General features: G+C 44.1%; 1 long non-coding RNA gene across 1 annotated transcript; it reads right to left on the reverse strand.

Annotated features, from left to right (window-relative positions):
* Window positions 1–3,620: 3,620 nt before the first annotated feature.
* On the reverse strand, window positions 3,621–7,294 carry LOC109548131 (uncharacterized). Its single transcript, XR_002174144.3, has 4 exons — window positions 6,693–7,294; window positions 5,071–5,167; window positions 4,239–4,354; window positions 3,621–4,078 (listed from the first exon to the last, which is right to left on the reverse strand). It is a non-coding gene; the product is annotated as an uncharacterized lncRNA (long non-coding RNA).
* Window positions 7,295–8,765: the final 1,471 nt, after the last annotated feature.

The following is an 8,765-nucleotide window of genomic DNA, read 5'->3' on the forward strand; positions in this document are numbered from 1 at the left end:
TTATTTCTTCTGAGGAATCATCCGAGTAAAACAAGAAGCCAATTTCACTTACCTGTGAAAGGAGGCAATCATCACCCCAAACCCTTACTATTTTAGGCAATTTTTCGACGTGCTCTTCCCCAAGACGTTATTGCCAGAACTACTACCAAATAGAAAATGTGATGGGTTTTTTATTAGTTTTTTTTAACCTGTTCTCTGAATTGTGACTTTGCTCTTTCCCTCCATTTACTTCCTTGAACCTCTCAGGTAGAGTGGTGCAATGGCATCCCTTTCTCTCAGTGAAATCAAGATGGCCATCAACACGTTCAGATTCAGCAGAGATTTTCTCCATCTTAGCAGGTCAGCTGAGTGAATAGGAAACCACCTACAAAGTGTGGTTTGTGTATGTGTGTGTGTGTGTGTGTTGGAGGGGTGAATGACATGGGCAGGGGCATATGTATGTGTGTACGTGGAGTATGAGGGATGTATGTATGTTTTTGGTGTGTTTTGTTTGTGGTGTGGGTATGTATGTGTGTTGTGTTGTGTGTGTGTGGTGTATATGGTGTGTGTGTGTGTGTGTGTGTGTGTGTGTGTTGCGTGTATGTGGCCTGTACGATGTGGGTAGATGTAGGTATAGTGTGGGGGGAGCATATGTGTGTGGAGAGGGTGTGTCTGTGTGTCTGTGTTTCTGTGTGTTGGGTAAGGCAGACAGCCAGGAAAGGAAAGTGCTCTAAGTCAGGCCCTGACCTGGCCTTGGTCAGAGTAGTGCCCGATAATGTATTTACCTACATTATCTCTAAACCGCACAAGAGTTGTTTACAAATGAGGACAGTTGAGTGTCGGAGAGGTTAAGGGTAGGCAGCTTGCCCAAGGTCACACAGCCAGTAAGTGGAGTAACTGGGATCCAAATAGTCCTGGCTAAGTCCAAAAGCGCACACTCTTGTCATGATCTCAGATAGTATATCATACAACAGTTCAGGGGAAATTAAATCACCAATGGATTTCATCAGTATTTCCTTGCATTTTGTGGTTCCTTTGCCCCAAAGTTCTTTCTACCCATTAAAGTTGTTCCAGTATCAGGATTTATCGTGTGAGTGGCTTTAAGAGGCGGAAAACAGAGCTGAGTCTTACAATCCTGGTTACTCTGGAGCCAGTAAACAGTCTTAATTCTCTACTCTGGACCTCAAGAGTGAGTGCGAGATGACAAAAGAGAAATAGAAGAGACGGCTCGGAATGACCACATTCAAGGAATTGGTTGGAGGAGAGATTGGGCACAGGGCAATTACGCTTGGTCATATTTATTTGTAAACCAGTGTCATGAAACACTAGCCCCAAACAGCATGGAACGGCGAATTTATGGAAAAGAATGAGGAGGGGAAGAGGCTCAAGCTGTGATGAATGGATTGGAGACAGAATGGCTGTCAAGACAAAGAGGGACTCGCTGAGGCCATTAGGCCCAGAGTCTCTCACAGGTGAAAAGCCGATGATATCCTGGCCCCATTAACTCACTTCAAATGCAAGCTCTGAGGACTGGTTCATAGTGGGGCCTTGAAAGAGTTGCAGTGAGTGAGGGCAGAGCACCTACCAACTGCAGCTACTCCCCAGTCTATTCTCTCTGCTCCAGGGTGGCCATCTGGTCCCACAGACCCTGGAACCATCCTGACCGTGGGGAGACAGGCCCAGGGACAGGCATTCTGACACATTTGAGTAGACATTGGTAGAACTTGAAATATCTAGGAAGAAAGGAAAAGTAGGCATTAGATACAGCTTCAGGTCCTAAGAGGCATGAGGCATCGTGATCTGTTACTACCGAGTGAAAGAACGAAACCAAGAAAGTGTTGAAAAGTATTCTGAGCTTGGTATAAATGCAAGGTACCATTATTTTCCCCAAAGAGATCCATGGGAGGTTGGTTCAGTTCGTTTATTCATCCCACAACTATGTACGGGTGCCTACTTGCTAAGTGTGCTTTCGGGGCTGGACACGCAATGGCAAACAAGGACTGGCCTCTGCCCTTTTGTAACTGATATGTCAGTTGGAAGAAACAGAATATAAGTACACATATAAATGAGATCATTCCAGCTTGCGGTAAGTGCTATGAAAGCAGAGTGATGTGCAGCAGAGCCCCCGGAGGTGGAGAAGGCGAGCTCCTTCCGGTGGGCTCTGCAGTCACTCAATGGTGGGGTCATACCCCAGTTCCACCACTTACTAGCATCATGGCCTTTGGCAAGTTACTCCTCCTTGCTCAACCAGGGCTAATGCCTGCTTTGCAGAGTGCTTGTGGGAGGGATAGGGTTCAGTATGTGAAGCGCCAGCCACATAGCAGAAAATGAGAGTGATGATGGGGTTCTTGGTCACAAACAACATAATTCACTCCAGTGAGTTTAAGCAGCCAAGGGGTTTAATAAAAGATCACTCAGCACATATGTAAGAGGGCCAGAGAATTAAGCTCGCATTCTGGAACAGGGCACAACTGCACCTAGACTGCTGCAGTGGAAACCCTATCTCAGCAGCTCTCCAGGTTGCCCTTGGCAGTAGGATACTACCTACCATTGGGAGCTCAACGCTGGGGCCTCCAAAAGCAGGATGTCTCTCTACCCTTTCACCAGACTAGACTCCACACAGCACTTCCTTCCTTACATTCCAAATTTGTCTCACGTGTATGTGTCTGATCGACAGATCATCCTTGGGAGGGTAGTGACGAGTGCTTATGGTTTCAACCTAGGGAGGTGGGACCCATAAAATGGGAAACTCTTCAAGCATAGAAGGGTGATCAGCAGTGCGGGGTGCTGTGTGTCTCAAGTGTCCATGTACAGAGCAAATAACCACATGGCCGGTTTAATATAACCCATGCCCAATACTACTCCTTCTCACTCCTAAGAGAACAAACCAGCACACAGAGAGATCGTCTCTGCAGGTGTAGCATCTCTTCCTCTGAGGTTATGAAAGAAAGGGGGAAAGGGAAGGAGGAAAACAACGAGATACCCTTTTACATCATCATATCAGCAAAATGTAAAAGTCTGATGATACCGTGCATTGATGAACATGTGGAGAAAAGAAAATTCTCACATGTGGCTAATAGGAGTGTGGATTGATGCAGCCATTTTAGCATGGAATTCAGAAACAACCAATGAAATTGAAGAGGTTCGTGCGCTATGACCTAGAAGTTCAATCCTAGAGAAATTCTCAAATGTATACACAGAGACACAGGTAAGGATGTTCACTGTAGCACTGTTTGTCATACTGGAAAACTGGAAATAACCAGAAGACACATCAACCAGAAAATGGATAAGTAAATTGTCGCTTATCAACTAATAAAATACTATTCAACAGTTACAATAAGTGAGCTATAACTACTTACTGCAACATAAATAGATAAGACATGGAAATTGAGTAAAAGACAAGGCACAAAAGGAAAAAAGAAAAGCAAATCACAATCTGATATCAATGAAATAAAACTTAAAAATGCAAAACAGTGCAATCACATGTTCATGGAAACACTGATGGGGAGTGTTTAAGTCACGCATGGCGTGTATTGTATACCAGTCGGGATGATGTACCTTTCTGTGGGAGAAAGAGAAGGAAATTGTTTTTTTTCCTTGCTCTAGCGAAAAATGAAAATTATACAAGATATTTCCACCACTATTGAAATGCCAAATTTAATCAAACAACAGTAAAAACAAAATAGCATAATATTACAGCCTTCTGTTTAAAATAACACTGTTCTGCCTCTTTTCCAATTACATATTAAATATGATGTCTACATACATATGCTTCTGTGTATGATTAAAATGTTTCACAACTTGAAAAAGCTAAAAAACAGTGAGATTTGGAATCACTCAACTCTGAGTAAAAACCCTGACTCTTCCACTTACTAGAAAAAAATTGTAAACCTCTCTGAGTCTCATTTTCTTCATCTGGAAAATGAGGTTAATAATACTTATTAGGTTGAACCTTATGAAATTGTCTCTTTTTCAGGACAAAAGTAGTTGCACATCAGCGGTGTCACAGGTTCCATCCAGCTTTATCCAGTAGAGCCCTGGTGCAGCCTGAGGGAGCGCGTGTGCGTAAAGGGCCGCTGGTTCCGCACTCAGTGAAGCGCTGCACTTATGGAAAGGAGAGACATTTTGCTGGAAGGTTTGGGTGTGTCCCTCCCTAGAAGCAAAGGAGTCGCTAGATGACCCCTTGAGGTGTCCTAATCCCAGGGAGCCAGGATTCTATCTTGTGGGCCCGGAGTTACCCAAACCAGCAGAATACTTGCCAGTATCAACTCGTGGAGCACAGAATTTCCAGCATCTTTTCCAAAAAGAGTGTGGATTGAGGGAGGCCTTGCAAAGACAAATGAAGCTTTCTCTGGCTGGTGTCAGTTGGAGAGGCCTGCAGAGACACATCTGTTTGGCTCAAGTACAGGGACCAGACTGTGATATCAAAGCCAATCAGCTTGGCCAACCTGCACAAAAGGCCCTGAATAAGCCTTCTTCCAACGTTGAGCAGAAGAGCCTGGCACCTTTTCCACAGAACCAGCCTCCAAAGTGCTGCATGCACACCTTCATTACACTCAAGACTGAACAAATTGCCTAGTGAATGATTCTCAGTGGCGCCAGAAATGGCTGTGCATGGGGGTGTTTTTTTTTCAAGGGTGGCAGGAGGGCAGGAAAGAGCTGAAGATGATTAATGATCAAAGCCTAGAGGGAAAAACACACCAGCCAATTTGCGCCGATTTTCTTCTGTCTGAAAATGGGGAAAACCCAAGGATTATTCAAGCTTCAGTGATGTTTTTGCAGCAAAGGAAATGAAAGGTGCTTAATTCACACACACACTCTCAGAGGTCCATTACCAGGCTGTCACCCGCACCAGCCAGGCCAGTAGGCTTTCCCTGGGCCCTCCTGTCCACGGGCACATAAATCTGCTCCCAGCTGTATGTCAATGCCTGGGCAACTGGCTGGCTGGGTTGTTGAAGAGGAGAAAGTAGACTTGAGAAAGAGTTGAAAAAAATAATCTGGACAGAAAAGCAACATTTTTGGTCTTTGCAATTTAACAATTAAACCATTGTTTAATTGACCCTAGCCCTGAAATAGTATTTAAGAACTTACCCAAATTTGCAGCAACTTTGGTGATCGAATTTGAAATTCCTGGGCTGATCCTTAACCTCTCTGAGTCCCAGTTTCTTCATCCATCTACCAGGGACATCTATAAAATGAGGACAATACTTTTCTCAAAGAGTCGTGGTGAGGATTATGAATCACGGAAGATGCGTGAGTGACACAGACTGGATGTTCCATAAATGTTGTTCTTTTCTCCCTGGCATTTATGAGAACAGGTGATTTTCACATATATGACCCGTAGCATTTAATGAGTTCGGGGGGAGGAAAGAGGTAGGAGAAAATGTATAGCCTGCACTAGTAACTGGGTTTTGTTAAGTACCTAATTTTTCCTGCTACCAAATGAATGTAAGTGCATATACTCAGAAACCAGAGCGTGCCCGATAAAATCAGCACACAAAGGAACTACAAAATCGTACACAGATGAGGTAGCCCTTCAAATCACATGTGAACTGTCCAAGTGGAGAGCACAAAACAAGGAAGCCTCAGAGCCCCTTCAAGACATTTTCTGGTAAGTGAACGCCTTTTAATTCCAGCTGTTGTTCCTAAAAGCACATTTGAAAGGGAGGGACAAATAAACAACTATAGGGGAAGGATGTTTGCGCAATGAGAAAGGTTGTCCAGGCAGCACTCAGCTGTGAATACTTGTTTCCCCAGAAGTCCTTTCACCAGCAAAGGCTGCACAGAATGAATTTGCATTCAGAGAGAACTGCCCCTCCAGCATCTCCCAAATTGGCCAGATGGGCACAGGGAATGCAAATTTACAATAAAAGCTCTAGAAAATCAATTGAGTTCTACAATGGGCATGTATTTCTTTTGTAATCAGAAGACAGTCGATCTCATAAAAAAGAAATAAAGAAAGCCAAAATGATTAGGGCTATACAATTGAGGCAGAAGTCTGTGTATATTAAAGGCTGATTTTTAGAAACAGTTGTGGACAGAGAGACAGAGTACACAGCAATCCTTCTACAAGCTCTGATGTAGGGGAGCAACCAGCATAGTGTTGACCGGCAGGGGCCAGCAAGGGACATGGGTGAGTATGGGACATTCACAAACCACAGAGCTAAAGAGAAGACAAATGAAGAAGATGTTTGGACCCAGAACAAAACCACCTGAACATTGTTAGTAAACCTAGAGAACAGGGGAGATTAGCAGTTATCAACAGAACTGCCGTAAAGGGACAACACTTACAAGCCAAAAGTATCCTCTAGGTCCTACCCTCGGCAAGGTCACTTTAATAGCTTGTAGTTTGTCCTCTAGATCAATATCAGCCCCCTACCAAATTGCATGGTCTCAGTCCTCTGCCTCTTTGTATCTCCTTAAGAATCTCCAAAGGGATGGAGGACCTTTAGAAGGGATATTTGCATTTATAATCTGCCTCTCTTCCCTGTTCTAGCCCATGTCCACTCCTCCACTCCACTGGCCACTGTCACTCTGTTGGCCCTAATTAGTGACTTATGCCTAGTGCACCTCAATCTACCAGGCTGCCGACCCAGATATTCTTCAAGTCCATGGCCACTGCCAGTTGCCTCTGCTCTGCTCTGTGTTATCGCAGATGATCTGCCACATTTCAAGACCACTGATGCTCCTCACACTATGCCCAGTCTACTCACCCCGAAGTCCAGATCTCCTCTGACCTTCAAACACCTTCAGGGTCCACCCCACCAGGCACTGGTCCTGAGTTTTACCCTCATAACTGCACCGCTTGCCTGTGTCCCCAGCCAGTAAGGAAAAAAATGCCCCTGTTTTCTTCCTCTGCACTCGCACAGGGGTTCCCAAAAAAGAGTTTCTTGGACTCCCAGTCATATGGTTCTTTCAGTTTTGTCACACATTCTTCTTGCAGGAGTGCCTCCTACAGAGATTTTATGGAGATCAAAGATGAAAAAATAAAAGCACTGGACACTAGCGAAGCCCACAGTCCAGTGAAAGGAACAGACACTTACACAACTGACAATGGTACAAAATAAGTGTCCGTTGTAGCATAAACAAAGTTGACACATGCGTACTTAGAATAAATTAATAAGCAAAGAAATAAATAAACAAAACCTCAGTGCCATCCTTCAATTTTCACTTGGGATCCAGTATATAATCAAATCCTGTCTTGTCAGCCTGTATTCTTATCCAGGCCACCATCAGCTCCCAGCTGGTCCCCTGCTTCTGCCGCAGCCTCTGTAACCCATCCTCAGCGTGGCAGCCAGAGGGATCCCACCCATATATGAGTCGGATCCTGTCACTGCTCTGCTCAGAGCCTTTGAGTGCTCCCACCTCACACACCCTCACTCTGACTGCCACATGCCCACGTGCCCTGGGCTTCCTTCTCTTTAACTTCATCTCCGGTTGCTCAGCCCTCACCCACATGCCAGGTCAGCTACAGCCTTGACCCTTGGCATGGGCCGCTTCCTTTTCTGGGCTCTCTTATCAGATGACTGCTCAGCTACTTCCCTCACTCTCTTTAGGTCTTTGTTCAGCAGTGCTGCTCTGATCATGCTATCTAAAACATCCCAGTCTCCCCAGACAGTTACTACTATCTATATTAAGTATCTGTCTTGTTTATTGTCTGTCTCTCCTATTAGAATGTAAGCCCAAGAAGAGCAAGGGTTTTTATCAGTTTTTTCACTATGTGTACCCAAGTGCTTGGTAAATTATCATTGAATGAATGAGAAAAGAGGAGGAGAAGACATTGCATATGGTTCTTGAAGAATGAAGAGATAAAAGGGTTTTGATATTCACACAGCTACACATTAAATCAGGTTGTTCTCCAAGGGAAAAGGCCCAGAGGCTGTATTTACTACTCTGGTCAATTTTCCACAATCTAGAAACTGACCCTCAATCTTTTAAGTCAGAAACTCAACTTGCGCCTTCTCTAAGGAATCAGGCTCAGGGTGACCAAATTATAAAAGCAGAAAAACACATTTACTTCCTTACAATTTTAAGAAAACTGTTATTTAGATGATAAAAGTCTATGAACATATGTAGTCAGAACATACGCTCCCCCTGGGAAGACCATCTTAAAAAATCAACGATAATCAGAAAGCAGCTTGGTAATAATGAAATGAAATCAAGGAAACTGAGAAGAAACAAATGTGTACTTGCCATCAAGCTTAGATGATTTGATGTACAAGTGGCCATTAGAATCCTTATGGCTGCGAGTGACAGAAAACCCAACCCAACTGGCTTAAGAGAAAAGGAGATCTAATGGTTCATACAACTGCAAAATCCAGAAGGAGAGCTGACCTCAGGCAGGACTTAGTGGAAGAGCTCAAAGGGATTCAGTTTCTCTCTCTACATCTCTTGTCCCTCCTTCCTCTTGGGTGACTCTTTTCTCAGACAAATCCTTTCCACGTGGTGGCAAAGTGGCTGCCTTTGGCTCCAGTCTCACATGCACAACTCCAAAACTAGGTGAGGACACAGCCTCTTTTCTAGCTTTTCTAGGAGTTCTGCCAAAGTCCTGAGACCCAAACACTGTAATCAGGGAAATGAAGCATGCTGACCAGTGTAGGCTCATCCCATACTCTATGGCCTGACTTGGGGGTAGGACCCTACCTAAAATATGTGGCCTTAGAATGAGGTGAATCTCAAACACTAATTGAGAAACAAACACTATCAATGAAAATGAGATGAGCAGATACTAGGAGGAAAAATTTTAAATTTCCCCTGCAGCCTACAACTTAATATTATATGCTTGT

This window comes from Tursiops truncatus, chromosome 2 (genome assembly GCF_011762595.2).
Source record: "Tursiops truncatus isolate mTurTru1 chromosome 2, mTurTru1.mat.Y, whole genome shotgun sequence".
Lineage (NCBI taxonomy): Eukaryota > Metazoa > Chordata > Mammalia > Artiodactyla > Delphinidae > Tursiops > Tursiops truncatus.